Source organism: Pleurodeles waltl, chromosome 3_1, assembly GCF_031143425.1.
Source record: "Pleurodeles waltl isolate 20211129_DDA chromosome 3_1, aPleWal1.hap1.20221129, whole genome shotgun sequence".
Lineage (NCBI taxonomy): Eukaryota > Metazoa > Chordata > Amphibia > Caudata > Salamandridae > Pleurodeles > Pleurodeles waltl.
The window spans coordinates 1,601,356,330-1,601,363,401 of NC_090440.1; positions in this window are offsets into that span (position 1 = coordinate 1,601,356,330).

The following is a 7,072-nucleotide window of genomic DNA, read 5'->3' on the forward strand; positions in this document are numbered from 1 at the left end:
AACAGGAAGTTTAAATCACTCCCCTGTAGAATTCCTTCTCAGACTGACTGTGGCGCTGCCCTTTTCCTGTTGTTGGCCTCCAGGAACTTCCAATATCAAGCTACGACCTCCTTAGATTTAGGTCTCACATCCTGCAGTGATGATTTGCCCTCTCAAGAATCTCCCATTCCTGGGCAGCCCTGCAAACCAAGAAGATAACTGCAGATACTTAAGCCTTGATAGGGATCTCCCAGTCCTAGCCTCCAACACTTCCCATGGTACAATCCCCAAACAGAGGACGATTCCCCCAAGTAATAATGCCTGCCTCTCTTACCCTCTTAATGGGAGGCTCACCTTGTCTTGCAAAACCTGTGGGGTACCCAGGGAGTCTCAGATAGGTGCAAAATTCGAATAATAACCAATGCCCACAAGCTTCCTGACTCTAATCCATAAACTCAATGCGGCCCACAAGACTTTGAGCACCTACTTTAAAAAAATAAATTGCCAAACTTAAACACCTCCCAACTCCCTAACCATCTCTGCCAGAATCTCCCCGAAAGCAGAAGTGACTGGAGTACCCAAAAGCATCCTGCAATTTTTAAACTGAAAAGCCACACAGTATAGATTCAGGTACAGTAAAGCGAGTGCCCCCCTTCTCAAGCTTACGCCTCAATTTTTTCAAGGTTAGCCTAGCCCCATCAGAAGCCCAGGTAAAGCTTGTTATTTTCCCCTGAATCTTACTAATAGGTGCTCTTGGAAATGTAAGCGGGATGGAATTAAAGAGATGAGTTAGTTTTGGGAGCTTCATCATTTTAACTAAATTCCCATGCCTATAGATATTGAAGGGCAAGTTCTTTCACCTAGCGAGTAAAACGTCCACCTCTTTAGCCACCTTCCTCAGATTGTGCTGCAGGATGGCCTCTAAATGGTCAACAATGGAAATGTCAAAATACTTAGGGAGTCATTACAACATTGGTGGTAAAAGGCGCTTACCACCGTGCAGAAGACCGGCAATACACCGCGGCGGCGGCGGTATAACGCCACAGCTATTATGACACACATCTCGGAATCCGCCGAAATTCAGACACCCACACAACACCGCCACACCAAAGGTCAGTGAGAAACTGGCGGAAACAAATCCTCCACCTCCACGCCAACAGAAACACACCCATGCTATTACGACCCACGAATCCACGCAGCGGTCATTCAACCGCGGTATTGCATTGGCGGTACACACCGCCGCGCTCAAAATGCACACACATCTCCAAAACACCGCCACATTGGACAATTCCAAATACACACACCTGACACACATACAAACAACACTCCCACACACCCATTACAATATAAAACACACACCCACATCCCCCACAAACCCCTACGACCAAAATTCACGGACGAAGGCCAGATAGAGAGGACAGAATAGACAACCCCATCACACAGAGGCACACAACACCATCACCCACAAAACATCCATCCACAAAACACCACACACCACTACACTCACCACACTCATCAACACATACACCACCCCACACCTCACCCACACCACCCCATGGCACGCCAAAGACACCCCCGCTTCTCCGAGGAGGAGCTCAGGATCATGGTGGAGGAAATCGTCCGGGTAGAGCCACAGCTATTTGGCTCACAGGTACAGCACACATCAATAGCCAGGAAGATGGAGTTATGGCGCAGAATAGTGGACAGGGTCAACGCAGTGGGACAGCACCCAAGAAATAGGGAGGACATCAGGAAGAGGTGGAACGACCTACGGGGGAAGGTGCGTTCCACGGTCTCCAGGCACAACATCACGGTACAGCGGACTGGCGGTGGACCCCCACCTCCTCCCCCACAACTAACAACATGGGAGGAGCAAGTCTTGACCATCTTGCATCCTGAGGGCCTTGGAGGAGTTGGTGGAGGATGGGACACTGGTAAGTCAAATCTTAACTATCATATCCCCCACCCTACCTGCATGCTATCACACACCCCCTCCCTCACCCCCTCCCCTATCACCACAACTCTTCACTAATGTACCCATGACACTAGCAACCCATCCCAACACCAAGCCCTGCATGACACAACTAAGCATGGACCCCAGCACTAAAGCATGCCCACTGCACATACCCAGAACACCCCCCCAACTATCATCACACAAACCCACACACAGGAAGGCTTGCACTGGGGTACACAAACACCCACCCATTGCACACCATTACACACACACATGCAATAATCATGCTCCTATGCCCCTGCAGGAACCCGAAGGACTGTCACCACACCAGAGGGTCCAGACAACACCACTCCACCCCCAGAAGAGGCCCACAGTGACGAGAGCAGCTCTGCCCTACTGGATCCTGATGACCAGCCGGACCATCGTGGGCCTCAGGACAGTCGGTTCCCCTTGCACAGGCACAGCCCAACACCGACCTTCCACCCTCTGGTAACACCAGCACAGCACCCACCCAGCGGGCCCAAACCTCCCTACCCAGGACAGGTCAATCAGCGGTGTGTCCACCACTTCAGGAAACCCAGGGTAACCCACCACCCCAACAACAACAGGGACCTGGGGGCAGTGGTAGTGGGCACACGGTCCAGGGGACGGAGGCACAGGAACACAGGGGAACTGGGAGGGCTGCTGTGCGACAGGGGGCGGACAGGCCAAGGGAACCCACTCTCCACGAGGCCCTATCCTCCATAATGGGAGCATACCACCACTCCCAGGAGACGATGGCGACGGTCCTGGACAAGTTGCAGGAGACCATGCGCCTGCAAGACGAACTGTATTTGGGGTTCAGGGAGGAGCTCAGGACCATCAGCTCCGCCCTGGGCACCATCGTAGGGGTGCTGAAGGACATACAAAAGACCATGATGGACACCGTGGCACTCCAAGGGGCCCTTGACACGAGCCAGGACGATGAACTGCCCACCACCTCCGCAGGCGCTAGTGGACAGGACGCCCAGCCACAGGACCACCACACCAGCACCCCACCTCCTGCAGATGGAGAACCACCACGCCAGCGGTCCCTGAGATCCAGGAACAGGACAGAGCAAGATGGCAAGACCCCCACCAGGAAATGAGACCACCCTGATTGCCATCCTACTGTCCCACTTTGTTACATTGTCCATATTCGAACTGCCCCAGCTCCACTTCCTATGCCCAGATGGGCAGTGCACCTGTGAGACTAATAGACTGGACTCTGCCATGGACATTCCTCCACCATCCCCCATCACCATTTTACAACCCCCCTTCATTTTTGAGCACTTAAATAAACACCCTTGAACCACAAAACATTCTGGAGTCAGTCTATGATATTGTAAAATGTATTATCAATGATATTGTCAAAAGGCTTTTTTGGTTGTTAAGGCAACATACCAATGTCACACATCACAAGTCCTTGAAGGATGCATGCAGATGACACACGTTGGTAACCACACCTGTGAAACCGTAATGGAAAGGAACAACTCAGTTACCAAATAATCCCAGTAAATTACACACAGGATAGAGTAAGACGTGTGACAGTGAATGTAATGTAAAAAATGAAAATGTTCTCACCTGTGTGTCACTGGAAATATTGCTGTATGACTGACTCCCTGTTGTCGTTGTCTTCTTCCTCAGCTTCATCCTCATCACTGTCCACAGGCTCCACAGACTCCACAGCTGCTACAACACCGTCATCTGGATCATCCTCCTGCAGAAAAGGCACCTGGCGTCGCAAAGCCAAATTATGGAGCATGGCGCATGCGATGATGATGTCGCACACCTTCTTCGGTGAGTAGAATAGGGATCCACCTGTCATATGGAGGCACCTGAACCTGGCCTTCAGAAAGTCGAAGGTGCGTTTGATCACCCACCTAGTCCACCCATGGGCCTCATTGTAGCGTTCCTCTGCCCTGGTCCTGGGATTCCTCACTGGGGTCAATAGCCAGGAAAGGTTGGGGTAACCAGAGTCCCCCAATAGCCATACACGGTGCCTCTGGAGTTGACCCATCATATCAGGGATGCTGCTATTCCGCAGGATGTAGGCGTCATGCACTGAGCCAGGGAACATAGCATTTACCTGCGAGATGTACTGGTCTGCCAAACAGACCATCTGGACATTCATGGAATGATAACTCTTCCTGTTCCTGTACACCTGTTCACTCCTGTGGGGGGCGACCAGAGCTACATGGGTCCCATCAATGGCACCTATGACGTTGGAGATATGGCCAAGGGCATAGAAGTCACCTTTCACTGTAGGCAAATCCTCCACTTGAGGGAAAATGATGTATCTCCTTACGTGTTTCAGCAGGGCAGAAAACACTCTGGATAACACATTGGAAAACATAGGCTGGGACATCCCTGATGCCATGGCCACAGTAGTCTGAAATGAGCCACTTGCAAGGAAATGGAGCACTGAGAGCACCTGCACGTCAGGGGGGATTCCAGTGGGATGGCGGATTGGTGACATCAGGTCTGGCTCTAACTGGGTACATAGTTCCTGGATAGTGGCACGGTCAAACCGGTGGGTGACGATGACATGTCTCTCTTCCATTGTCAACAGGTCCACCAGCGGTCGGTACACCGGAGGATTCCACCATCTTCTCATATGTCCCAGCTGACGGTGCCTACGAAGGACAACAGCGAAGAACCAGTCATTATTCCTCCAGGTATGTACCCACAGTTACACACAAGACTACACCAGACACAAAACCCTTCCTGTATGTGTGTTGAGTGTAGGCCTAGCTATGTGGGACGCAGTAGTAAATGAAGCCATGTGGGCCCCTGAAATGGCGCTGCCTGATCTCTAAACTGGGACAATGGGATTGTGGGGTAACTGCGCTGGCGTTGTACACCGTCGCGGTAGGCGGTCGTAGACTGCGGCGCAATGCTGCATTGGTTAACATTGGACCCTATGGGTCCCAGGAGCCAATGAACAGGTGCGCCGGCGGTGATGATGCGCACCGCCAAGGACGTCACCGCCAAGATACCTGACCTTCGACAGGAGAGGACCTACACTGCAAGTGCTGCTGTGACCTCGATCTGGAAGCGACAATGGCTGCTGCGTCTGGTGAAAGGGCCCCTGCCTTCACTGCACAGGAGTTGGAGAAACTTGTGGATGGGGTCCTCCCCCAGTACACGCTACTCTACGGTCCTCCAGACGTACAGGTTAGTAAACAGGGAGCACGTTGTATGGGCTAGGCCTGGGTGGAGAGGGCTGGTTGGGAGAGGGAAGGGGGCAGAGTTCATAGAACATTAATGCATGGGAATGAATGGGCCACATGGCCAGAGTAGGGACGAGGCCACTCACATGGACGGTGCAGTTGGTAATGACTGTTCCTCTTCCCTTGTGCATGTCATGTAGGTCAGCGCCCACCAGAAGAGGGACATCTGGCGTGCCATCGCCAAGGAGGTCCGGACCCTGGGGGCCCACCAGAGACGGGGCACCCACTGCCGTAAGAGATGGGAGGACATTCGCCGCTGCAGCAAGAAGACGGCGGAGGCTCAGCTGGGGATGGCCTCCCAACGTGGGAGGGGTGCCCGTCGCACCATGATCCCCCTGATATTCCGGATCCTGGCGGTGGCCTACCCGGAGTTGGATGGGCGCTTGAGGACATCACAGCAGACACAAGGGGGTGAGTACAACCTCATTCTGCGGACTTTGCGTGCAGTGGAGGGGTCTGGGTGGGGGAGGTGGGCTGTGGGTGCCCCTAGGCCAGGGCGAGTTAGGTAGGCATGGCCCCTCAGTAATGTAGGCCATGTGGCACTCTACCCCACCTCAGCAGAGTGGCAAGTCGAGGTATAGTTGCCCCTGTGGCATCCATGTGCGCAGATGTCCACCATTGCCATGTAGGCCATATACCAGAAATTGAGTGTGCAGAGTGCAGGAGCACGGCGTAATGCAGGGGGCTGCTGCGTCTGTCTTGTCCGCCAACGGTAGCGGAATGCCGTGCACTAAAACTCTCTTTCTTCTGTCTCCCCCCCCTTTTCCTGCTCTCCCTGTCCTTTTGTACATCAGCATTAACAGGCGGAGGTACAGTGGCACCGGAGCACGAGGGAGCTGCATCCCACATGGCCATGGAGGGCCACACCACAGACTCAGAATGCACCAGTGGGACGGAGGGCGAGGGGAGCTTCACGTCGGCCACCGGATCACCAAGCAGCGACACAGACTCGTTCGCCGATGGGGGCTCCCTTGTGGTGGCGGCACCATCTGTGCCCCCCACCTCTACAGGTACAGCCGCCACCTCCCCTACCAGCCCCGCCCTCCCAGCAGCCCCTCAGCGTTCGCCCCATGCCCGCTCACCCAGGAAGTTGGGCATCCCCTTCGCCCCAGGCACCTCAGGCCCTGCCCCAGTCACCCCTGCTGCCCTCAGTTAGGAGGCTATTGACCTCCTCATGTCACTCACTGTTGGGCAGTCTGCCATTGTGAATGCCATCCAGGGTGTAGAACGATTGTTGCAACACGGTAATGCATTCCTGGAGGGCATTCATTCTGGTCAGGCTGTCCTTCAGCGAACCCTGCAATCTCTGGCCTCAGCACTGATGGCAGCCATTGTCCCTGTGTCTAGCCTCCCCCCTCCAACTACCTCCACCCAGACCCAATCCCCTGTACCACAGCCCATCCCAAGCACACCTACAGACCAGCATGCACACAAGTCAACACACAAAAGTAGCTCAAGCAAACATAGGCACCACACATCCCACAGGCACTCACACAAGCATCACACCCATACAGACACAGCAACATCCACTGTCTCCACTGTGTCCCCGTCCTCCTCTTCTCCCTCCTCCCTCCCAGTCTCGTCTACACACACACCTGCATGCACCACATCTACAGGCACCAGGAATCGCACCAGGACACCCAGCACCACAAGCCGCTCACCTGCACTCACCACCTCCACTGCCATTTACACGTCCCCTGTGTCCTCTCCCAGTGTGTCTGTGACACCGCCTCCCAAATTACACAAACGCTGGCAATCACTCACCCAACATCCATCCACCTCACGACAGCCTCCAGTACCTGCACCTGCACCCAAAACAGCTAAAGTGACACCTCCGACAACCACCTCCTCTTCCTCCACTCCCAGACCCCCTCCAGCTACCCATCCC